General features: G+C 36.2%; 1 protein-coding gene and 1 long non-coding RNA gene across 4 annotated transcripts in view; one reads left to right on the top strand and one right to left on the bottom strand.

Annotated features, from left to right (window-relative positions):
* Positions 1-27,832, top strand: part of LOC123318393 (dynein axonemal heavy chain 8-like) — a 1,393,903-nt gene that overhangs the window by 137,910 nt on the left and 1,228,161 nt on the right. The gene's annotated exons all lie outside the window — the stretch shown is intronic.
* On the bottom strand, positions 9,020-12,098 carry LOC123318571. Its single transcript, XR_006538329.1, has 3 exons — positions 11,572-12,098; positions 11,426-11,507; positions 9,020-9,941 (listed from the first exon to the last, which is right to left on the bottom strand). It is a non-coding gene; the product is annotated as an uncharacterized LOC123318571 (long non-coding RNA).

Here is a 27,832-nt window from a genome sequence, read left to right as displayed (position 1 = left end):
TTTCTTATTAGTAGTGCGCTCTCACCTCCCGCAACGTTGCCAGATTTTAGGAGGACAGAAGGTAAAGCAGCTTGAATTCTACTCATATATAGAATACAGCTGGGTCAAAATCACCAAGGTGGCAAATTCCACATTCTCTTTTATGATGAATATACCTAGCAGCCATTACTTTGATAATCAGCTCAAATTATCACTCAACTTGTATATGAACTATATTCACTTTGGCAGAGCATAGAATTGAATAGTTCACTAGTAATTTCATTCTTAAATTGAGCTATCGCATAAAACAATCATTCCGGGAACGTTTTTTTGATGTTGATAATAAAATGGGGGGATAATCTAAGTAATTTTTTCCTCTCTGTCCAGAAGCAGTAGTGCGCAGGTAATAATCTAACACTGAAAAACTCTAATGAAATCCCAAGCAAAAACATTAAGGAGCAGGAGATCGCTATGAATTGAGCTTTATGATTGTTTCTTGGTATTGAATTCTGCAAATATGCTAATATCGCCGAATTATATACAAAAAAATAATTTGTAGGTATGAGGAACCCTATTGATTTAAATATAACGAGATCCTGTTCTTGAATATCTGAAATAATACAGTATTATTTGAGTTTTGGGTGATGTTCCCGGAAATGACGACGTGTTCACGGAATGATGTATGTGTTCCGTAAATGACGATAGAGATAAAATGTAAAATTATCGAATCATAAGCAGATATTTAGATGTTATACATTTGGTTTATTCTTAATTATTTATCATTCTAAAGTCATCAACCTTTACGTTTTTAGCTTCATTTACACACTTCCATTGAAAGTATGCCACAGAATCTGTATCATCACCTGGCTCAAACTTTGGATTTTCAGAGTTATCACATAAACCATTCATACAGTCATGGAAAGTTATATCGCAACTATAAATCCATGATATTTCTCTCAATACCTCCGTACTTGATATTTTGTAAGTTTTTTAATTTGTTCAGTTTGAGTTCGAAACTTTCATGCTTGACACATAAACAAGTTTCTCTATCCCTTAATTTTGGGGCAACTACCCAAAATGTTTTTGCCCTTAATAATATTGAATAGGACAAATTTATTGCAGCTCCGTTGAGTAATTTTGACATCAGTTCTTTAACGGAGAATAAAAAGTGTAGTTTTTGTTTCTTGATGCCTCTCTTCTTCACGAAATCTCTTTTGGCTGGGCACATCCTACTAACGTCATCCCTTTCGAAGAAATCTTCAACTTTTTGTTTAACTTCCGGCTTCAAAACCATCTTACGCATTTTTGTATCACACACAGAATCGATGAACTGTTTCTTTGTTTTGGCATAAAAGTCTTAGTCATTTTTGGAAAACTTCCCTCTCTTTAGAATTTCGAAGTACTGGCTGTGTCTTTCAATTGCGTAGTCATTTCTTCGTTGAATAAAAGAGTCTTGCGTTCGTCGATATTTCATTGGAATGCATCTACTTTGCTTTTTGGTGTTGTTGCACCTGAGTTTTCTCCTGTCCTCTTTTTTTCATTTCCTCTCAGTGTCCTCTAAAAATGTTCATATTTTCGTTTAATTTCAGTTATCATTTTATCCTGCCGCATTATTTTGCGGTACGCTTTGGATCTATCTTTCCGCACAATTTTTCTTCCCAATGACGTTTTCCTCACTGATAGTGATCATCATTGGAATGTGGAGAATTATTTTTCATTATATTTGATAATGCTTTCTTCTTTTTTTTTGTATTTTTGTCATGCTTCCTTCCAAATTTTTCTCCGCTTTCGCTTTACTCTCTCAGTCATCTCAGCATGTAGTATGCTCTATCCTTAGCCCTTTAAATATCTCTATCATTCTCAGTCATCTTATCTAAAAATTTCTTTTTTCTGGTATTAGCCTTTTCTCGATTTCGCAAGTAAGCTGAACTATTTTTCTTGAGTTGTTTTTTCGTACGTTTTTTTCATTTTCTTCAGACTTATGAGACTCCATTTAGCTGAAAAATGAAACATTTATTAAAAACCGAGTTTACACGATAAAAAATGAATTAAATGATCAATGGTTATAACATATATCATTTTGGCAATCAAATAGTCATCTCGGGAACATCATAGTCATTTCGAGAACGCTCCATCAAGTCCGGGAACGTTCCCGAAATGACCGTTCCCGAAATGATTTTTTCAAATACGAACTCCATTTTCTTACGTCAGTCATTTGCGATATCGCGTTTGGCTTGGTTTATGTAAAATATTTGAAGTAAGTTTTCGTTACAAACACAATAAAACATATATTGTTTAATACACATAGTAAATGAACGCGTTCCCGGTATGATGACCTATTGATGTACGGTCTATCAAAAATGAATCGAAAGGTACTTACCATTCATTTTCAATTATTTAGATGAAAACCTCACTAGACAGTCACTTCCTTTAGACCTCCTACTACACTGGACCACATCTAATGTAAATACTGCGTTAACAAACATAGTTTTTTCGGGCTATCAAAACTGTTCACTGAAATGACGCTCTTATTGTCGGACATGATATTTTGTATCGATTTTCTCTAATTCAATTTTTTTCTTCAATAAAACCCTTAATTACTTGATTTAAGATACAATTTTAGGCCAATGAGAAAGAAAACTTGTTTAATTTATTCCATTTTATGAATATTCACGATGTTAGTTTCCAAAGATTGCTATTCCGGACACGTTCCCGAAATGATTTTTTGTACGTATTTCTTCAAATAATGATGAATATGTTTCATTTTTGAAGTAAAATATATTATGTATAGTTAAAATGAACACAGGTGTGAATTTACAAATGATAATTTTTTTGGAAAAAGGCAGAATTCAGTGATTTATTTTCTGTCAAAGGTAATTTTCCACCTTGGTGATTTTGACCCAGCTGCTCTTCCGATTCATTCACACACATTGAAGCCTGTAAATAGTTCGAGAACGATACTAATATTAATAAACTTCATACGCTAATAATTGATTAATATGGTTCGTGATCTCGGTATGAATGAATTGGGACAGAAATTATTATCTTTTCTTCTTGAATATCAAAAGTTTTGAATAAATGTGCTTATGTCTACGATACTTCGTCCGATAGGGAAGTTTAATACCATATAGGTCCCAAAATGAATGATACAAGATAATGAAATTTTTCGTGACATATAAGATTAATTCCAAAGACAATTTTACCGCATTTGTTAGGGTATGAAATAGTAATCTAATTTTTGGGCATTATATTCACGACATTAGGAACTCCATTGAAATGTTTTTCCCGAATGAATCAACAGAGATATACGTTTTACTTTCAGCTTCTATACTTCATTCACTTTTATTTTAGCACTGGATTGGCCATGGAAATTGGATACTCTGTATGGTACGAAAATGTTGGGTTAAGACGCTTGTCAAAACATTTTTGAGTTTTAAATCAGTGCTTCGTAGTCCGTTCTACGTGAGACTCTCAGTAATTACGTATTTCATCACAATGTCAAATCACTTCGGAAAATATTAAGTCGAAAATATGTAACGAACTGATTGAAGACATACCAAATCTATTTATTTACATGGAAAATACAAGTGATCAGTAGCTTGAGGAGAGTTACTGTTGTTTATCTTCTTTTGCTGAAGGTTGAAGACGTTACATCAGTTGTAGAATTCAAAAAAATCAACCCGAAGATGAAATGCATTTGATGCAGTGTAAGCATTGAGTTGAATACTCAAAGGTGATAGGGAATGGGTATCTCTTGAAGAAATGAACGGATAATTACAAGAATTTTGAATTCTTCAACAAAAATTATCTTGCGTGAATGGTAGTCAAAATAATTGAAAGAATTAAGAAGCAAGAGGAGCTTCACCTTCAAACAAAACAATTGGCTTGTATTCATGTCTGTTTATTTTCAATACATTGATATAATAATAATAATTATACAGGGTGTGGGGTAATGAATAGATAATATGGATCCTGCGGGTAGAGGACTCTATGACGGTTCAGATAATTATATTTTACGTTTGGTAAAAGTGCCTTGATTTTCGAGATATTGGGGATTTTCGATTAATCACCCCAAATAATAATAATAACTGGATATTGATATTTTTCATCATAGGGGATCAAAAAAAACTCCTTGATTTAATGGCATTTCTTAATTTATCCATCGAGCAATTAAAACTCATCAGTCTTTTGCGATTTTTAACTACACAGGGTGTTTCACAAATAAACGGACAAACGAAAACCGTGAATTGAGGGCATTGAGCTGAGTTCAAAAACACCTCATATGTGTGTCTTAGGCATTCCGTTTCCAATATACAGTGGAGTTTATTCAAATTTCCCGAATTTTTCGTTCGGCTATAACTCCAAATGTTTTAGTCGGATTCGGCTAAAAATTCATTATCCGCTTAAACTTGTGTAAGTTTCAATAAGACAGAACATTAAAAGTTGACGAACACAGGACCGGACTCATTGAGGCTATATTCAAATTTAAACTCATGCAAAACACTTTGTAGTTTATTTCGTCATAATTTTGAATTTTTCAGGTATCTGCATTGATTCTCTCAAAATCAATGAAACTTTGGTATGCCTTATCAGTGGATTATTTTTAATGAATAATTGTTTGTTGGTGAAATGCCACTGGAAAAAACAGCGCTGCATATTGACTTTTACTTCACATTAATTAATGGTATGAATATGATCGCCAATCAAATGTGGAAATCTAAAAATGGAATTGGAAATGTTCAACTGGATTTTTTCGTTCTCAATATATGTCTTGCATTTGTTTTTAATGCTCTGTTTCAATGAAGTTAACAACTCAAGGCTAAATATAAATTTCCAGTCGACTTGATCGAGAATTTCAGGAGTTATAACGAAACGGAAATTCGAGAAATTTAAAAAAAAAAACCGAAGAAACCTATATATATATAGGGTGCCCCAAAACTATTGAATCAAACGTCACACCACAATAGAGTAGATAAAATACTATCGAATGACACCAACATTAGTTGAGCGAAAATGTACCGTTTCTGAAAAAACCTAACCTTAAGTTGCCGATTTTCGAACTATTTTTTCAATCACATGGCCAATTTGTTATTAAAGATAGCGTTTTTCTTCCATATTATCACCAATGTTTATTCTGAGTATTAAAAATTATGTAGAAAAAACAATTGTTCTAATTTACATTTACTTAGGTTATGGTTATCGATTAACTACTTGAAATAATTTCAATTAGGGGAGATAAAACAGTAATCTTAGTTCAATATAATTCAAAATCGATATCCTTTTTCACAAACTGGCCCTGTTATTAAGAAAAATAGTTCTAAAATCGGCAACTTTAGGTATTTTAATAAAATTCTGATTATTTTGGAAACGGTATATTTTCGTCGAACTAATGTTGGTGTCATTCGATAATATTTGGTTTACTCAATCGTGGTATGACGTTTGATTCACTAGTTTTGGGACACCCTGTATATGGGATGATTCTAAACTCAAGCTGAATGCCATCTATTCACGATTTTCATTTGTCCGTTTACTCGTGAAACACCCTGTATACTTCTTGTACTCTGAAAATTTTAAAACAAATGCCATCACCTTCATATGAAAATTCAAATTCTTCTTGTTGTAAGAAACGTTCATCCCTTTATTACCCAACGCCGACCCTAGTTACATGGCCCGTTGAAAATGAAATCGGCATCTGCTTACTGCAAAACACGTGTTAATGCTGATATGAAGGGTTCAAAATTTTCTACCTGATTCGGGCTTTTATGGAACGAATTTCTCAAGATGCCGAGTTCGAGTAACATTTCGTTTTGCGTGTTATATTAGATAAAATTGAATTTATTCCATGGATGATTCGAAAATTGTTGTTTTGAAGAAAAAGAAGTAGATTCTCGAGAAATCCGAAACTCTACATGAATAGGCCCAGTTGTTCAGTTCGGCATTAAAGTTTATCCTAGATTGATTTTGACATTTCAGTTCAATTCTGTCAGGTTAATCTAGGATCATCTTAAATCTCGGCCTAATCCTGAACTGAACAACCGGGCCTTATAGTAATAGCAACGTCGCATTCATTAAGTCGGTATATTATGGGAATAATACAAATTTTTTATAGCGGAGAATAGTGGTTTTCAGCCGCGGTATTCACGAAATTTATTTTATTATGTTTTTTTGAGGTGAATCGGCCCGAAATCTTGGATCCCCCGACGTGCTAGTTTCGTATACTTTTATGACAATATAGTATAATAACTCAAATTTCAACATTTTCACAGAAATTTTTGAATTTAAGCGAGAGACACATTTCCTTCAGCGCCGTTGTTGTTTTGAAGAAAAAGTAGTAGATTCTCGCATATCCGAAACTCTACATGAATAGGCCCAGTTGATCAGTTCAGGATTAACGTTTATCTTAGATTGATTTTGACATTTCAGTTCATTTCTGTCAGGTTAATCTAGGATCATCTTAAATCTCGGCCTAATCCTGAACTGATCAACCAGGCCTTATAGTAATAGCAACGTAGCATTAATTAAGTCGGTATATTATTGGAATAATATTAATTTTTTATAGCGGAGAATAGTGGTTTTTGGCCTCGGTATTCACGAAATTCATTTTATTATGTTTTTTTTTGAGGTGAATCGGCCCGAAATCTTGGATCCCCCGACCTGCTAGTTTCGTACACTTCTAAGACAATAGCATAATAAATCAAATCTCAACATTTCAACAGAAAATTTTGAATTTAAGCGAGAGACACATTTCCTTCAGCGCCGTTGTTGTTTTGAAGAAAAAGTAGTAGATTCTCGCATATCCGAAACTCTACATGAATAGGCCCAGTTGATCAGTTCAGGATTAACGTTTATCCTAGATTGATTTTGACATTTCAGTTCATTTCTGTCAGGTTAATCTAGGATCATCTTAAATCTCGGCCTAATCCTGAACTGATCAACCAGGCCTTATAGTAATAGCAGCGTAGCATTAATTAAGTCGGTATATTATTGGAATAATATTAAATTTTTATAGCGGAGAATAGTGGTTTTTGGCCTCGGTATTCACGAAATTCATTTTACACATTAAAAAAATCGATAGCAAGTTACCGCCTAACCTAAGAGCTTGCCAAAGTTGAAACTGGTACCAATCTACTCAGTGCTTCATGATATGAATAGTTTTATGACACAGTGTTTTTTAGAATCTATAAAAAAAAATTAAAAACTGTAAGCTCGTCATCGCCTTCCAAAAGCTCTATATTGGAAGGGCTGTCGATTTGGAAAAAAATTTATAGGAACTACCCCCGCTTATTTTCATTAAGGAATCATCTCCCTTAGTCCTTCGCATTTGTTTACAGATATCCTATATACAGATATATTTGATCTATGTACCTATTTATTTTTGATAGTAGAATTTTAATCAATATGTGTAATTTTCGAAGACCAAAACAAAAACTTCAATTGCACCTGATTTGTTAATTATAAGAATCATCATTTATTTCGAATAATAAAACTGCATGCCAAAATACTAAAAAATTAACTTTTGTCTTTGTCCTTTCATCATGCGTCCATCATAGTGTCCGCTGTTCATCATAGCTTTTGGGAATTTACCTATCAATCATCTGTATATCAATTATATGTATCCGAGTATGTATCTATATTGACTTCATTTTGTAGATTCATCATGTCTTGACAAAAATATTGTTGCAATTTCAAAATAAGTTGACTCAAGGCCTGCAATAGACTTCAATTTTGTTTATTTTTTTCCTTAAATCCAGTATGATCTATCGAAAAATGCAAATCTGTTTTGAATAATTCTTCATAAAATCTTACTTGTTTCGATATAATTGATAATTTTCTTTATGATACATCACTAAAAAATTTAAACCAGAGAAATGGTACAAGCTCTTTAAATTTTCGGGAAAATCCAATATTTGAATATAATCGATAATAAAAGAGATGTTTCTGAGCGAAAGATTCCTCGAAATCAATGAGCAATCCGATTCAAGAAAAATATATAGAGCGTTCCATTTGAAATAACACAACAATATCCAACATTCGGTTTAGCCGACGTTGTTCATTTCTGTGATATTGTAAAATTTGTAGCAATTTTTCTCTTGCTTCTGAAATGAAAATTTTCGGAATTGCTCATTGTCCTTGAATATTCATCACCATTTACATCTGAATATTCTTTTCCAAAAATTTTTATTTTTGAACAGCTCATTTTATTATAAGCAATGTAACAATACAGATTATTCGTTATATTAATAGGTAGTATTATCTATACGGATCATTTCCATAGAGAGAAGCACTATTATTATGGACAAGACTCAACTCGATTTGTTTTCAGATAGGAATGAAATAGTTCGCCAAATTCAGAATTATAGTGTTAGCTTGAGATGAAAGAAGTTCAACGGATGCATAGATACACACGATGAAATATAAACAGTCATAATCCCATTCGAGAGAGCCCAGATTGGTTTTTCTTTCACGTGATTCTTTCCCCTACAGAAGAATGCGATAAAAAAACTTTCAGATATGCCGCCTGGATTGCAATTATGGAGGAGATAGCGCGCTGCGCCTCTCTACAGTTAATTCCTCCGTATACTTATATTCCGCTTGTCTACATCTGCTTTGACAATACAACGTTGCCATTTTCGGAGGTGCTAACGAGCAAAGAGTCTTCCAGAGCAATTCTTCGATATACAGCTCAGCACACTAGCGCCAGTGATATACACTCGAACTAAAAGATTGTTCAGTACATAAACGGGGTGCGTTGTGACCTCAAAACGATTTTTTGATATGTTGGTCTCTGAAGCCTCCTGAATCTAACAAGCTAAAAAACAAGGCAAAACGTTGTCACCTCCGATTTCGGAGGTGACCACCGCAGGGTGGTCGCAGGACTATCGGGGAGTGACGACCCCGCGTACCCGAGTCGCCCAGCCCCCAGGTTAGCAGCCTGGGAAGCTGAAGAACACGAAGCTCCAATCACGAGAAGCATGTGTCAGGGCGGTAGAGGGCAGCGGGCTGGCCCTCTTCGGAGCCGTCCGGAGGAGGAGCCCGATGGGGTAAACTGCGGTGCGAGCGGCGTAGTCCCCCGAGATGGCACCGTAAGCCAGAACTCGGTTCCTGCTAGAAGAGAAAGGAGGAGCATTAGCTTGGACAGCTGTCGAGCTCGTCCCGCTGAAGCTCCAAGACGAGATGGACGAGCACGCTGGAATGAAGAGGAGAACATCCTGTTGCTGCGTGTTCATTATATAGCAAAGGATTTGGAACGTAACACCAACAGCAATTATAGGCAAGCACTCACAAATATCTGGAATGATTTGAATCCACAAAAGCAGACCTACGCTAACCTCTTGTCCAACAGAGTAAAATGGCTATTGAACAATGAAAAGTTCACCGACACCGAACTGAACAGTATCATGCTCAGCTGCTATCCGCGGGGTGCCGTGATGGATTGCGATGATCACTTGGCAGAAGAAGCGCCAGTCCGAATTCCAGAGGCAACAGAAGAGACCATACTAAAAGAAGACCAACTAGAGCGAGCTCTAATCAAGAACTATACATTGTACGCCGGAATAACACCTGAAAACAGGCCAAAAATACCAAGAATGAAGGGGTCAAGGATCATGCTACAGAGGGTACAGGAGGTAGATGAAATAATGAAGAGCAAGTTATCAGCAACCTTGCAGCTGGAAGATATCACAGATTTCGTGTACGCGGGCGCACTCACAGTATGCTCTGAGCTGGGAATGAAAATCGAAGATGCGCTACCGAAAAAAGGCGAAACAACGCCTCCTTGGAAATATCGCCTGGAAAAGAAGATCAATAACATAAGAAGGAGCATTGGCATACTGCATACTTACCTTAATACGGACACGCCGTCCAATAGAGTCGAAAAGCTGACCCGTCAGATTGCATCAGAGTTCAAGATCAAAGCTCGGAGTGGTAACTTCAGGCAAAGCATAATGGTGGTTTTTGACAGGCTAAAACAAAGGATAAAAGCATTAGGTAGTAGAATCCAACGGTACAACGAACGGGTAAAAAGGTACAAAAACAACCAGCTCTACTACAAGAACAGACAGCAATTTTTCCGACACCTCGAACAAGAGACCTCTGAAGAGTTAAACCCGCCCGATGAGGAATCTATGCACCTGTTCTGGAAGAAAGTGTGGGAGGAAGAGAAAAGGCATGACGAACAAGCACATTGGATTACAGACTTGGAGAGAGAGTCCAATGAGTACCACATGGAGGACATAGAAATCACGGAGAAAGATATAAAGGACGCATTGAAAAAGACGAATAACTGGTCAGCTCCTGGCGTGGATAAGATACAAAATTACTGGTGGAAGCACTTCACGGCTGCGCACTGTCACCTTGCAAGGCTGTTTCAGGAAGTCTTGTTGGACCCGACAAAGATACCGGGTTTCTTCACGCTTGGTATATCCTATATGCTGCCAAAGGGAAATGACACCATGGACCCCAAAAACTACAGGCCGATTACCTGCCTCCCAACCATTTATAAGATTTTAACAGCAGTTCTTACCCGAAACCTTTGGAAACACGTGAATGAAAATAGCATATTAGCACGAGAACAAAATGGATGTCGTGGAAACGCCCGAGGATGCAAAGAGCTCTTAATAACCGACCTCATAATAACTAAACAGGTCAAGAAGAAACAGAGGAATATATCGGTAGCATGGGTCGACTACCGGAAAGCTTTCGATTCGGTTCCTCACACTTGGCTGATCAAAGCACTACAATTGTATGGTATATCGAAGCCGATCATCACTCTTCTAGAACATCTAATGAAGACATGGCGCACACAACTGGTGATAAACACAGAAAACAAATACTATAAAACCACCGAAATCAAAATCCGGAGAGGAATTTTCCAGGGGGACACGCTGAGCCCTCTTTGGTTTTGTCTGGCTCTAAACCCCCTGAGTAGACTACTGAAGAAGCAGATCTACGGATATAAGTTACAAAGGGCGCAGAACATGAGAATTAACCACCAGCTGTACATAGACGATCTTAAGCTCTATGCTGCGAATGACGAACAACTCAGGAAGCAAATTCGAATAGTGGCAGCGTTCTCCGAGGCAATAGGAATGGAGTTGGGGGTGGAGAAGTGTGCTGTTGTACATGTAAAAAGAGGTCGAGTGCAGGAAGGAGAGGTCTTTTCGGTGATGGAGAGCCTGGAGATACCTGAATTGGGAGCGCAGGAGACGTATAAATACCTGGGCGTACAACAGGCCCTAGACATAAAGACAGCTGACGTGAAGAAGATCTTTAGAGATAAGTTTCTTAGCAGGCTGAAAAAGGTGCTTCAGAGTAAGCTCAACTCCAAATCAATGTTTGAAGCTGTAAATACATGGGCGGTACCATGCATAGCCTACTCCTTCGGGGTGGTGAGATGGTCAAATGCAGAGTTGAGAGATATCGACCAAAAAGTAAGAGCACTACTCACCAGACATGGCATTCACCATCCACATGCGTCCGTGAATAGGCTTTACATCCCAAGACGGGACGGCGGGCGGGGGCTGCAGAACCTGGAAATGGTACATGACAAAACAGTGCGCAGTATGAGAGAGTATTTTCTATCAAAAAACTTACCTTTCTACAGTGCTCTATGTCAGGCAGATGAAAACTTGAGTCCGTTAAACTTGGCAGGCCAACTGGAACCGGTGCGACTCACGAACGAGGGGCTCATACAGGAGTGGCACGGCAAGGCGCTCCACGGAAGATACCCTGGGAGTCTGAAAAATAGTCACGTTGATAAGTCGGAATCACTTACTTACCTGAAAGCTGGATATCTGTTTCCTGAAACAGAGGGCAGGTTAGTCGCCATCCAGGACCAAGTGGTTTCGACGAGATCATATATCAAGAACATTACGGGAAGGAATATACCAACAGACAAATGCCGAAAATGCTCCCAGATGACTGAGTCCATACAGCACGTCACATCGTCCTGCTCTGTTTTGGCACCGGTGGATTATACACAGCGGCACGACGCGATGGCTAGAGTCTATCACCAGGAAATTGCCATGAAATGTGGGCTAATAAGGAAAATCATGAAGCCATTTGAATATCGACCATGTAACATCCTGGAGAATGAGAATTACAAGTTGTATTGGGATACTTTCATCACAACGGACCGGGCAATAAAACATAATAGGCCCGATATTCTGCTGTTCGATAAGAAAAAGAAAACAGTAGAAATCCTGGACGTTGCTATCCCCGCCGACGACAATGTGCCTAGAGCATTCGTTGAGAAGCTAACCAAATATCATGATCTGGCGTTCGAGATGAAGACAATCTATGGCCTGAAGTCAACATCCATACTTCCACTGGTCATATCAACGAACGGGCTGGTTGAGAGGCATCTTGTGGAGAACACCCTACGAATGGGCTTGGACAGAAAGCTGATAAGCCTGGCGCAAAGAGAAGTCATCCTCGCAAATACAAGGATAGTGAGGAAGTTCCTAACGTCCCTTTGAGGCAGCCTTGGCAGATGATGTGCTCGGCTGCCCCAGAGCTGCCTACCCTATATGGTGATTAACAAAAAAAAAAAAAAAAAAAAAAAAAAAAAAAAAAAAAAAAAAAAAAAAAAATATATATAGATAACAAAAACTGCACTGGTGTGTTTTCTTGTTGTATTTATACACTTTACTGATTGCTTAGGCTGTTATGATAATATGATAATCGTACAAAAGTGTTTTGTTTAGAGAATGAAAGAGTCCAGGTTAGGGTGTCAGCTGGCACGTAGAGATTTGACGTAGATGCAACTGACAAATGAACTTCTCTTTCCAACCTTTTTGGCCTTAGCTCTATGACAGTTTCAACGGTTAACATTCCGCCCACCTTGAAACCTTATGGTTTTAATAAATTAAGAAATTACAATACATATATACAAATGATTAAGAGTCGGTTATTAACTGCTAATCAACTATTTCTACAAATTGCCTTCAATTGGAAACACACAAATCTTCTGCACAGAACGAGTAATTTCACCACTTTGTATGTTCACTGTTACAACTCGTATGAGGCCATCTGTTCCTGGAAATATTTTCAACACTTCCAATTTCCACTGCATCAGGGGGAGGTTTCCTTCTTTTAGGATGACCAGTGATCCAAGTTTCAGCACATCCTTGTTGCTGTAGCGTAGAAATGTACTCCACTGACCATCTTGACCGAAATCGTTGTGCTGCCTAAGTGACCTGTTGGTATTGCTTCAAACGACAGACCTTGGTTTGTACAAAAATGAAAGACATGAAGCATACACCACACCATTTAAGGGCCTCAACTCCAGCCGTGGATGTCATCTCTAATCCATTCAATATGGATCAATTAAAATCAGCAATCAAATCTTCTAAATCTCGAAAAGCTGCAGGTTTCGATGGAATTTATCCTGAATTCATGAAGCATTTAGGCAAAAGAGCGTTGTCTTGGTTATTAGCTTTTCATGAAAATATTCTAAATACTGGCAATTTTCCAGCCGAGTTCCGAAAAGCGATGGTCATAGGAATCTTGAAACGTGGAAAAAAATTCTTCTGATCCCAGTAGTTATCGACCTATTAGTTTATTGAGTGTTCCTTTCAAAATTTTAGAGAGGCTAATTCTTTTTAGTATTGAATCGACTCTAGAAGACGCTTTCCGAAATTGTCAAGGGGGTTTCAGGAAAAATAGAAATTGCTGTGATCAGGTCCTAAGCCTCACCACTTTCATTGAAACAAGTTTCAATAATAATAAATTGAAAACAGGAGCAGCATTTGTAGATTTATCTGCCGCATATGACACAGTATGGAAGGACGGTTTGATTTTCAAACTTATACTCATCTGAAGTGTGGAAAGATGGTTCGTTTACTGGAAAACATGCTGTCAGATAGAAGGTTTCATGTTTTTGTTGATGATAACAATCCTAGCGAGCACAAAAACATCTCAGAGATGTTAAAAGTAAGAGATTTCGAGACATTGAACATCCACTGCGATGTTCTGTTTATACATGAATAGAACTTTTATAGAACAGCCAATGTCCGCCATAGGCGGCTATTATATGGATGTCCCTGGGATGTCACAAAAAGAACTACTCAGAAGTTTTTTTGATAGCCTTTTCATGTACACAATAGAACATTTCTAAAGCGCTTTGCGCACACGAAATCGCTGTTTGTAAGACTTTATATGAAATTCTTTTGTGAGGCCTTTTTTCTTTTATTTGAATGTTTGAGGATACCACATTCTATTTTAAATGAACTACAAAGTTTTTAAATGAAATACAGAATACTATATAAAAATAAAAATATTTTAATGATACTCCAACAGGTACAAAAGGAAAAGAAATCACATTTCACATAAAAAATTGAACAAAAAACAATTGATAAATATTATACTACAGAAAGGGAGAATAAACAAAAAATATATCACATTCAATAAAACAAACATAAATAACCAAAAAGAAATATCACATTTAACATTAAAAAAAACAGAAATAATAGAAAACAAACTGATTATAATATTAGATGTACCGAAAGGGAAAATGAAAAAAAAAATTATGAAGAATTTATTTTCCCTTCATTTTATCGTCCCTCCTCCTCTGCCTAAAATGCCTAAACCAATCTTTGGCATAGAGTTCGAATACTTTCCTAGTGATTTGGAATTTTTATGGATGACATCTACAAAATAAAAACAATTCAAACAATTAATTCACAAAATATATGAAGGCTAAGATGATTTTTTCCAATTAAAATAACAGAGAAAATAGCTGCATGAAAGGATCTGGAAGATTTGAGTTGATATATAGCTCCTGAACAGGTTGATTTGCGAAACGATTTTATTTATTTAATTATTTGTACTGGTATTTAAAGATGGAACAATTTAAAGGAGTTTTCAAAAACAAGAACTTTTCTGGGACAATTTGAATTATTTTGTGATTCACAAGTGATGAATGATTATTTATCATCGTCGGAAGAGTAATCTTACAAAATATTGTGGGAATTATCAACGGCAGAGATAGATTATCGAAATATGTTGAAATCCTCGATGATATGGCTTTAAACTTTAAAAAGTTATTCCTTGAATAATTATAACCTTCCATATACCATTCGATTATTCCAACCAAAATACAATGATCTCTTATACCTAGTCCCAAATACACAAATAATATTAACCACGCTGCGTGGATTCTTTTGAGGTTATATGTATGTTTCTGGACATTATACTATACATTTAATTCATGTAATACTTACTTATTAATTGTATTTGGTTACTATGAAGTGATCGATCCTAAATTCACAATCAAAACCAACACAGAAGTAGTTAATATTATACAAATCACCAATCAACTTTCAACTCCGAACAGTCCACAGTCCAAACTACGAAGACAGTGGAAATGGCGGCAAAATGAAATAGGTGAATTGTATATTGTTTATTTGGAATAAACCTCCCAAGGCAAAATATGCGACGTCAAGAGAAGATATCCACACGTTTACATTATTTTCAACTCGACAGTACCTCTCAGTAGGTAGACGAAGAAATGCCACAGATGGCACAGATCAGAACAAATAAAGATTTCCAATAGCCTTTGGAGACCTCTTTGGGAAGTGCATATTACGTTTCAAAGAAACATCCTCATGCCAACATTTTCGAAACATCCCAAAACATCCCAGGGATGTTTGTGCTCGCTGGGTAGTAATTTCAAAACTTTGAAGATTTACATATAGAACAAGAATTGGTTGAAGAAGAATGTAATCATCTAGTTTTACCTTTCCATGAACAACTTACCAATAGAATCAAAGTATTAGTACCTAGAGAAAAATTCAAAATTGCGATGAAAGTGTCAAAACTCTCAGGAAAATATATACAAAATTGAAAGATAACCTTGAGAACAATAATAGGTCTAATAAACTACAACAAAATTAAGCCAAAGTATTGCTCTACATAAAAGTATTATCAGGACTAACAAGAATTCATGTACTCTTGCTGTTCGTTCTCTAGAGTAACAACATGAACCAAATTTTGATGATGTAGAAATATTAGATTCTGAAAGAAATCCAACAAACAGGAAATGGTTAGAATTGCACAAAATTCAAATAGTATGAACTCAAGATGAGATATACGTGGTCTTTCTTAGTTCCATGTTTTCTTATTTGATGCAGTTAGATTCAAACCACTCAAATAATGCCAATGTTTAAAAAAAATTTTTCAGTAGATATGTAAATTGTGAAATGATATATTGTCTAGTGACATTCTGAATCAAAATTGAAAATCTAAAGACTGTTGATGATCTTCCATATATTTCTACACTATTCTTCCTCTAATTGATATTTTTCAATTTCGTGAACCTTTTATAATATTCATTTATGTCCTTTTTACTAATGTATTATTGTATTATATTTTCGTTCTCCTGATGAAGAGATAATAAATAAATAATCTCGAAAGCTCGAGCAAGAAAAACAAGTTCACGATTTTTATAAGCGGGAAGCAACTAATAAAAATCGTTATAATGTGTGCAAAATTTCAAACGTTGGTGTAAAATTTACATTAAGGGCTCTATAAAGATGAAATTTTGCTTCCTTCACAGAGGATTCCCATATACCACCTTGATGACGTGATCTGCTTGGAATGAAACTTCATTTTATTGACTCTGATTCTGAATCATTTCCAATTTTATGCTGTTCTGTACTCAAGACTTTTAAGAAATATTTCAATGCGTAGTTTGCGCCGATGAAATTTGAACCATTATATTTTGACAGCTTTACCTCTTTAGATAAATCTAATCCTAGATGGGTAGTGTTGGTGGTGAAGCACACAAAAATTCATAAGTACACTTTTATAATTTCAGTGTTTCTCAATTTGTCGGCCTTGATTGAATGGACCAGCAAAATCTGTTCCGCAGAAAATGACGAGACGCAGAAATTCGTTCCTTTGGTAGATTTCCCATTAATTGTTGCATTATGAAAGGTTTAACTCTAAAACAAATTTTGCATTTTTTCAACACCGGTTTTATTTTAATTTTGCCTGATATTAGACAATATTGCTGTCGCATTATAGATAAAATTGCCAATGGACCACCATGCAAATTTTTATAGTAAAAAGACCTGATGATTATTTCTGTTAGTCTATGATTTTGTGGCAGAATGGTGGGAAACTTCTGAGCAAATTGAATATCAGTGGCATTCTTTAATCTGACACCAACCCTTACAATCTTATCATAATCTATAAATGGATTGAGAGCTAATGGGTCAAAATCACCAAGGTGGCAAATTCCACATTCTCTTTTATGATGAATATACCTAGCAGCCATTACTTCGATAATCAGCTCAATTAATCAATCAACTTGTATATGAACTATATTCACTTTGGCAGAGCATAGAATTGAATACTTCACTAGTAATTCCATTTTTAAATTGAGCTATCGCATAAAACAATCATTCCGGTAACGTTTTTTTGATGTTGATAATAAAATGGGGGGATAATCTAAGTAATTTTTTCCTTACTGTCCAAAAGCAGTAGTGCGCAATTAATAATCAAACACTGAAAAACTCTAATGAAATCCCAAGCAAAAACATTAAGGAGCAGGAGATCGCTATGTATTGAGCTTTATGATTTTTTTTTGGTATTGAATTCTGCAAATATGCTAATATCGCTGAATTATATACAAACAAATAATCTGTAGGTATGAGGAACCCTATTGATTTTAATATAACCAGATCCTGTGCTTGAATATCTTAAATAATACAGTATTATTTGAGTTTTGGGTTCATTTTAATAATGTGAACTTGAAACCGTCCGTCTGCCGTTCGTGAGTGATCGCCTTATTGGATAAAAAAAAATTGAAAAGATTTGAAGAAATCGATCAGAACTTTTCAATTATTACCAAGATGAATGTTGTGTCAAAATGATCTAGGATCTTAACTGAATTGAAGTCGTGAGCGTCTGCCAACAGGGGTGGTCGCTATTTTGAAACACACGCTGTCAAATACAGGGTGGTCCAGATCGTAACCAAGAAATTTCAACCACGTATTCTACATCAAAAATAAGCCCCATTTTGTCATATCAACATATATCGAGAAATGTTTCCTCTCCGAGATACGGGGTGTTAAAATTATAGAAAAAAAAATGTTTTTTATTAATAACTTTCACACGGCTTGAAATATTTTTATGAAATTTGAGACATAGGTTTTGAGCGTCAAGGAGCACTTTCTGCATAATATCATTCCTTTTCTATTTCACCAGTGACGTCCGTACTGCAGCGAGACTGAGTATTTTCAGATAAAAAAATGAAACGCCACTGATTTTTCCGACAATAAAAATTACTTTTTAAATTCTTATTCAATTAGGAGCAAATTCGGTTACTTGACTTTTTGCTGTACACGAGGCACCGTTTCCGGGTAAAAAAATTGAACACATTTTCATGCATGATGAAATTGCCAAAATTTGATACAGCAATAAAAAGCTTACTACGGTTTTGTAGCAATTTTCTAAGATTAGATAAATCCAACACACACCCAACTCCTATTTTTAGCGTGGAATAATTTGATTGAAAAACTCAAATGACAGTTTTGAATTCCAATTACTCGTTTCAATACAAGCATAACCATAAAAAACTGTTATTTCCTTATTGTGGAAAGCAAAGTGTGCCATGGAGAAAAATACTGTTGTCAGCTTCGAACATTTATTTGAAGTTTGACAGTAATTTATCACAGTGATAAGTCAGTTTCTCTTTAACAACTAAATGCCATTGTGTTTCATGAGTCAGAAACAAGCCGATGATTTCTGTTATGGAGTGGCAAATAGAAACTCGGCGGAAGCAGCTAGGGAGTACCGAAGAAGATTTCCGAGAAGACGCCATCCACATTCCTCAGTGTTTGTCAACATTCACCAACAATTTAGAACTAATGGACTCAGTACTAGACCTGATGAACGACAGAAAAGAGTGAATATTGGGCAAGAAAGGAACAATAACAGGATTCTTCGTGAATTTGATAGGAATCCAACAACAAGCAGTCGAATAACAGCTCGCACACTTCGATTTTCTAAGTCAAAAATTCTTCGAGTTTTAAAAACCGTCGACATGTTTTCCATTTGGAACCCGTCCAAGGTTTACGAGAAGGTGATGAACAGCGAAGGTTATTTTTTTGCCAATGGATTCTTCGTTCAATTGAGCAGAATAGAGACTTTTTAAATACCATATAATGGACTGATGAATCGTGTTTTACTCGTCGGGGCGTGGTAAACATTCATAACCCTCATGTATGGGCCCACGAAAATCCACATCCCATTCGACCAAGAAATTTTCAAGTAGAATTTAGTGTTAATGTTTGGCTTGGAGTTTATAATAAACACCTATTTGGACCCTATTTCTTACCAGAACGAGTTAATGGTGAAATTTTTTTACAATTTCTTATGGCGGAGCATGCAAATATGTGGGAAAATATTCCAGTAGAATCAAGATTAGCGGCTTGGTTTGAACTTGACGGTTGTCCAACCCACTTTCATAGAAATGTGAGGAACTGGTTGGATAATCATTTTCCAGAAAGATGGATCTGACGTAATGGGCTAGTCAGTTGGCCTCCACGGAGCCCCGATATTACCTCTTTGGACTTCTTCGTATAGGGGTTTTTGAAAGAAATCGTATATATGACTCCTGTGAACTCAAGGGACAAACTTATTGGCCATATTCAAAATGCTTGCTACGAATTAAGAAATCGAAATTTAGCTGCTGCTGTCGGATCTGTTAGACGTCGATGTGAATTATGTGTTCAGCAAAATGGTTCATACTCTGAACATCTTCTTTAAGTTCGTTTTGAGTGTTGTTGTTAATGTTTATTTTTTTTAGTCACATGTTTCGTTCACAAAAATAGTCTTATTATTATTATGTTCCTACCATATCAAATAATGGCGATTTCTTCATGCATGAGAATGTGTTTTATTTTTTTACCCGGAAACGGTGCCTCGTACAGCAAAAAGTCAAGAGACCGAATTTGCTCCTAATTAAAACGGGACTTAAAAAGTAATTTTTATTGTCGGAAAAACCAGTGCCGTATCATTTTTTTATCTGAAAATATTCAGTCTCGCTGCAGTACGGACGTCACTGGTGAAATAGAAAATAAATGACATTATGCAAAAAGTTCTCCTTGACGCTCAAAACCCATGTCTCAAATTTCATAAAAATATTTCAAGCAGTGTGAAAGTTATCAATAAAAAACTTTTTTTTTTTGCTATAATTTCAACATCCCGTATCTCGGAGAGGAAACATTTCTCGACATATGTTTATATGACAAACTAGGGCTTACTTTTGATGTAGAATACGTGGTTAAAATTTCTTGGTTACGATCTGGACCACCCTGTATTTGACAGCGTCTATTTCAAAATAGCGACTACCCCTGTAGGCAGACGCTTACGATTTCAATTCAGTTAAGATCCTAGACCATTTTAACACAACATTCATATTGGTAATAATTGGAAAGTTCTGATCGATTTTTTCACATCTTTTCAATTTTTTTTATCCAATAAGGCGACCACTCACGAACGGCAGACGGAAGGTTTCAAGTTCACATTATTGAAATGAACCAAAGTGCCAAACCACACCTTTGGTAACTTATGAGGTAGTTGTTTTTGCTGCCAGCTCTCGGACTAGAAATGACGACGTGTTCACGGAATGATGTATGTGTTCCGTAAATGACGATAAAGATAAAATGTAAAATTATCGAATCATAAGCAGATATGTGGATGTCATATTTATACATTTGGTTTATTCATAATTATTAATCATTCTAAAGTCATCAACCTTTACGTTTTTAGCTTCATTTACACACTTCCATTGAAAGTATGCCACAGAATCTGTATCATCACCTGGTTCAAACTTTGGATTTTCAGAGTTATCACATAAACCATTCATACACTCATGGGAAGTTATATCGCGACTATAATCCATGATATTTCTCTCAACACCTCCGTACTTGATATTTTGTGAGTTTTTTAATTTGTTTGAGTTCGAAATTTTCGTGCTTGACACATAAACAAGTTTCTCTGTCCCTTAATCTTGGGGCAACTACCCAAAATGGTTTTGCCCTTAATAATATTGAATAGGACAAATTTATTGCAGCTCCGCTGAGTAATTTTGACACCAGTTCTTTAACGGAGAATAAAAGGTGCAGTTTTTGTTTCTTGATGCCCCTCTTCTTCACAAAATCTCTTTTGGCTGGGCACATCCTACTAACGTCATCCCTTTCGAAGAAATCTTCAACTTTTTGTTGAACTTCCGGCTTCAAAACCATCTTACGCATTTTTGTATCACACACAGACTCGATGAACTGTTTCTTTGTTTTGGCAAAAAAGTCTTAGTCATGTGAAGATATCTGTATTTCCTTAATAAATCACCGCTAACACATTTTTTGGAAAACTTCCCTCTCTTTAGAATTTTTTCTTCAAAGTACTGGCTTTGTCTTTCAATTGCGTAGTCATTACTTTGTTGAATAAAAGAGTCTTGCGTATTTCAGGAGGTTCGTCGATATTTCCTTGCAATGCATCTACTTTGCTTTTTGATGTTGTTGTACCTGAGTTTTATCCTGTCCTCTTTTTTCATTTCTTCTCAGTGTCCTCTAAAAATTTCCATATTTACGTTTAATTTCAGCATCATCATTTTATCCTGCTGCATTATTATGCGGTATGCTTTGGATCTATCTTTCCGCACAATTTTTCTTCCCAATGACGTTTTCCTCACTGATAGTGTTGCAGCTGGATCTGCATCATCATTGGAATGTGACGAATTATTTTTCATTATATTTGATAATGCTTTCTTCTTTTTTCTGTATTTTTGTGATGCTTCCTTCCAAATTTTTCTCGGCTTTCGCTTTCCTCTCTCAGTCATCTCAGCATGTAGTATGCTCTATCCTTAGCCCTTTCAATATCTCTGTCATTCTCAGTCATATTATCTAAAAATTTCCTTTTTCTGGCATTAGCCTTTTCTCGATTTCTCAAGTAAGCTTAACTTTTTTTCTTGAGTTGTTTTTTCGTACGTTTTTTTTATTTTCTTCAGAATCATGAGACTCCATATAGCTGAAAAATGAAACATTTATTAAAAACCGAGTTTACACCATAAAAAATGAATCAAATGAACAATGGTTATAACATATACCATTTTGGCAATCAAATAGTCATCTCGGGAACATCATAGTCATTTCGAGAACGCTCCATCAAGTACGGGGACGTTCCAGAAATGATCGTTCCCGTAATGAGTTTTTCAAATACGGACCCCATTTTGCGATATCGCGTTTGGCTTGGTTTATGTGAAATATTTGAAGTAAGTATTCGTTACAAACACAATAAAACGTATATTGTTTAATACACATAGTAAATGAACGCGTCCCCGGTATGATGACCTATTGATGTACGGTCTATAAAAAATGGTACTTACCATTTATTTTCAATTGTTTAGATGAAAACCTCACTAGACAGTCACTTCCTTTAGACCTTCTACGACACTGGACCACATCTAATATAAATACTGCGTTAACAAACATAGTTTTTTCGGGCAATCAAAACTGTTCACTGAAATGACGGTCATATTTTCGGATATGATATTTTGTATCGATTTTCTTTAATTCGATTTTTTTCTTCAATAAAACCCTTAATTACTTGATTTAAGATACAATTCGAGGCCAATGAGAAAGAAAACTGGTCTAGTTTATTCAATTTTATGAATATTCACGATGTTAGTTTCCATATATTGCTATTCCGGACACGTTCCCGAAATGATTTTTTGTATATATTTCTTCAAATAATAATGAATATGTTTCATTTTTGAAGTAAAATATATTATGTATAGTTGAAATGAACACAAGTGTGTATTTACAAATGATAATTTTTTTGAAAAAGGCAGAATTCAGTGATTTATTTCCTGCCAAACGTAATTTTTCACCTTGGTGATTTTGACCCTAATATTCTGCTTTGATTGGAAGTGGGATTTCTCTTCAATAAGGTATTCATCTCTTCAGGGAATGATTCCATTTGGACAATTTTGACTGAATACTTCATAGCTCTGTTGAGCTCTTCCAAGTCATATGCTATACAAACGTACGTAGATAAATATTCCATTCGTTAATTATTGTGAAAAATAATAAACAAACACCGGATTCTGAATTTTCATAATACTAGTTGTCCTGAGGGCGACTAAAACAATAATACTATGGCTAACAGCCTTCAATGGCAAACAGTAAAGAAAAGAAAATTCTCAAACCTTTCGCCAGAAATAAATGAAAATTCACCAATTGAAACCAGCAATAGATTCCAATATCTCAACAAGGAAAACGAGAGTGATGATATTACAGAATCACCACCGAAAATACCAAAACCACCACCCATTTTTATACACGGAGTTACAAATTTCCCACAAATGATTGAACTTCTATCAACCGCTATTGCTGATGAACAATATTATTCAAAAACTTTGACCAACAATTGTGTAAAGATAAACGTCACAAATCCAGAAACCTACAGACAACTAGTAAAATTCCTGAGAGAAAAAAACATCATTTTTCATACCTACCAAATTAAACAAGACAGAGCCTACAGGGTAGTTGTCAGACACCTTCATCCCAGTATTCCAACAACTGACATAAAAGCAGACATAGAAAAACACGGACATAAAGTCAGGAACATCAGTATTATAAGAGATCGAATGAAAAATCCACTTCCGCTTTTTTTGTGGACTGGGAACCAAACGACAACAATAAAGATATATACAAATTGGAGTTCATCTTAAATCAGAAAATAAGCATCGAACCACCAAAAAGGAAAAAAGAAATTATACAATGCACTAGATGCCAAGAATATGGACACTCCAAAACTTATTGTAATAGACCATACATGTGCGTAAAATGTGGTAATCAGCATGATTCTAAAACTTGCCAGAAACCAAAATCGACTCCAGCAAGATGTGCATTATGTGGGGCTGATCATCCGTCCAACTACAAAGGTTGCCAGGTATATAAACTCATATCAAAAACGAAAAACAACAATAAAAACCCCCTGCAATATGACAGACAACAGAACATTCCAGAAACAATCCAAGAAACAGAACAACAACCAACAAACAAACAACCAAACAAACAACCAACAAACAAACAACCAAAAGGAATGTCTTACGCCCAAGCCCTTCAGCGAAATAACGAACATGAAGATCCACCCTCTCAGAGACAAAACTCTTCCTTAGAAACCATGATGAATAGTTTCCTTTCCGACCTGAAATCCATGATCACGCAGATGATGAACCAGAATCAGATTATGCTCAATCTGCTCACAACACTCGTGAATAAACTTCATTAAAATTCAACAGCTTCATCCGCATAGCCTCATGGAACGCGAATGGCCTTCCAAACCACAAAAATGAGCTTAAAGCTTTTATGAACCTAATGCTGATATCAGAAACCCACTTCACTGAAAGAACGTATTTCCAGATCCCACACTATACTACATATTCTGCCGAACATCCAAGTGGTAGAGCGCAGGGTGGGTCAGCTATTCTTATTCGGAGCAATATCAAACACCATACACTGCCAAATTTTGTCACAGAAAAAATACAAGCTACAAATATAACAGTACACACAGAAACCTGGAGCTTCGACATATCAGCCATTTATTCACCACCACGACACAATATAACCGAGAACCAATATACGGAGTTTTTCCAAAACTTCAGGCGAAAATTCATAATTGGAGGAGATTGGAATGCGAAGCATAACCACTGGGGATCACGGCTAATAAACCCTAAAGGACGCAACCTGAAGGAGGTGATAACAAGAAGAAATCTTCAAGTGGTTTCGTACGGAACACCAACATACTGGCCAACTGACCCGAACAAAATACCAGACATCTTAGACTTCTTCGTCACAAATGGAATAAATAGGAATTATATGCTGGCTGAACCAAATGCAGACCTATCATCGGATCACTCACCAATCTTGATGACCTTGAGCACAACTGCAATGTTCCGGGAGAAAAAAAGTACACTCACAACATCTAAAACCAACTGGAAACTATTCCAACAAATAGTAAGTGACAACATAAGATTAGACATTGAACTCAAAGAAACTGAAGAATTAGAAGAAGCTGCAAGGTATATAACAGAAATAATCCAGAGAGCAGCCTGGGAATCCACACCAACCCCATCAGAACAGGATGATATCGAAAAGAAATTACCACTGCGAATTCGAGAACTGGTAACTGAAAAACGACAAGCTAGAAGTAGATGGCAAAGATCCCGTAACCCAGCAGATAAAACAATTTATAATCACTTATGCAGAAAACTACACAAAACTCTTGAAGATTACTACATCTCCCAATTTGAACACCACATTCAAAATATAGACAACAACAGCGAGCACAACATCTGGAAAGCCACGAAAAAGTATAAGAGACCTATAACACGAAAACCTCCAATCCGAAAGACAACTGGGGAATGGGCCAACTCCGACGAGGAAAAATCAAAAACCTTCGCTCTACACTTGTCAACAGTACTCAAACCGAATGATCCGCACCCAGGCTACAACGACACAGAAGTTGAATCTTTCCTCGATGCTGCGTGCCAGATGTCTCTCCCCATAAAGCCTTTCAAACCCAAGGAAGTTCTTCAAGAAATAAGAAGACTAAAAAATAAGAAAGCCCCTGGTTTCGATTTGATTACTGCAGAAATTTTGAAGAAACTGCCACAAAAGGCTATACTACTCCTCAACATTATATTCAACCGTATGATGAGCCTTTCCTACTTCCCGACTATCTGGAAATATGCCGAGATAATAATGATCCATAAACCGAACAAACCTGAAAACGACGTGGGATCTTACAGGCCCATAAGCCTTCTACCAATTTTGGGCAAATTATTGGAAAAACTTCTACTCAAAAGATTGAAGAAGGATATAGATTTTTTCACAATACTACCCAACCATCAACTTGGATTCAGGGAAAACCATTCGGCAAGCCATCAAATACATCGTGTGATGAACACCATATCAAGAAGCCTTGAAGACAATAAATACTGTACAGCTGTATTCCTGGACTCATCCCAAGCGTTTGACAAGGTTTGGCATAATGGCTTACTCTTCAAACTGAAAAAACTTCTCCCACAGCCATACTATTTAATTATGAAATCATACCTTACCAACCGATATTTTGCTGTGAAACAGGGTGATGCTCTATCTGAACCAACTGAAATAAAAGCAGGAGTACCACAGGGAAGTATACTGGGTCCACTGCTTTATCTGATATATACATCAGACATTCCAGAAAATCAGAACACTACGATAGCCTCATTTGCAGACGACATAGCAACACTCACAGCCCACGAAAACGCAGCTACAGCTTCCGAAAAGCTCCAAAAACATCTGAATGAACTGGAGAAATGGTATCGAAAATGGCGCCTTACCATCAATGAAACAAAATCAGTCCAAGTCACATTCACCAACAAACGAAACATATGTCCACCAGTTAAGATAAATGAGAACCAAATCCCAGTTAGAACAGAAGCCAAATATCTAGGAATCCACTTAGACCAACGACTCACCTGGAAACCACACATTCAAGCTAAGAAGACCCAAATCAATATGAAATTTCGACAAATGTACTGGCTAATAGGCAGAAAATCCAAGCTATCTCTCCAAAATAAAGTATTGATTTACAAAGCCATAATTAAACCCATATGGACATACGGGATTCAGTTCTGGGGATGTGCCAAAACATCGAACATCCAAATAATACAGAGAGTCCAATCCAAAATCCTTCGAGCTTTAACAGATGCTCCATGGTACGTCTCAAACTTCACCATACATAATGATTTGAAAATCCCCTTCATTATTGATGAGATAAAAAAACGCTCAAAAAAATATCTACAAAATCTGGAAGGACATGAAAACAGCTGCATAGACCAACTAACGGAAAACCCGTTCAACAGAAGAAGGTTGCAGAAAACATGGCCAATTGACTTCAATTGAAGTTTGAATAAGAAGTTTCAATAAGTTTGATAACTTCTACATGACATTTTAATATCACCATATTTACTTATTACTTGTGAAAAGTAGATTGTAAATTTCAATAAAGGTTATAAAAAAAAAAAAAAAAATTTTCACCTTTAACCTTGCAGGTTTCGGTGATTCTAAATATGTATGCGATAATTCTTCACAGTTTCAACTATGAAGAACATTTATTGAAGATGTCTAAATTCTGATCGAACACTATTATGTTGCGTCCTGTTTCTTCACACGGACCTCGGACGCTCTACTTTCTCTCTCGCACCTATCAAATAGCTGAAATTCTAAAACATCTGTCGTGGAATTCTTATGTTTTTCAGTTGTAGAAAATTTCCTTGGAATTTCAGCCACTCTGAATGAACGTCAGCTGGAACTGCCTCATCCTAGGATAGATTCAATTTCCACAATATATCGTCGATGCAATGCCAAAACCGCGAATGTGCAAATTTGCCGTTTTTCACCTATATGCACAAACAGCGACGTTAGACTCGGGGGCATTCAATGCCAAAAGCGCGAATGTCCACTGAAATGCATAACCCTAATGTGACTTGATCGTACTTTCGCGAGAGTGAGGAGTTAGTGTTCGTTCCAGTGCATAAACGACGAATGTGCCACATTCGCGATTTCAGAGTATCGAGTTAGTGCTTATTCTAGTGCATAATCAACGAATGTACCACATTCGCGATATCAGACTGTGGAGTTGGTGTCGTTCCATCGCAAAGACAACGAATGTGCCACATTCGCGAACTCAGAGGTTGGTTTTAGTGTTTGTTCCAGTGCATAAACAACGAATGTGCCACATTCGCGTTTGCAGCTTATGATTGTTTGTTAGTACTGCTGAAACATTCGTGAAG

This window comes from Coccinella septempunctata, chromosome 1 (assembly GCF_907165205.1).
Source record: "Coccinella septempunctata chromosome 1, icCocSept1.1, whole genome shotgun sequence".
NCBI classification, from domain to species: Eukaryota; Metazoa; Arthropoda; class Insecta; order Coleoptera; family Coccinellidae; genus Coccinella; species Coccinella septempunctata.
Note: the sequence above shows the minus strand (reverse complement) of the source record. Positions and strands in the feature narration are given on the sequence as shown.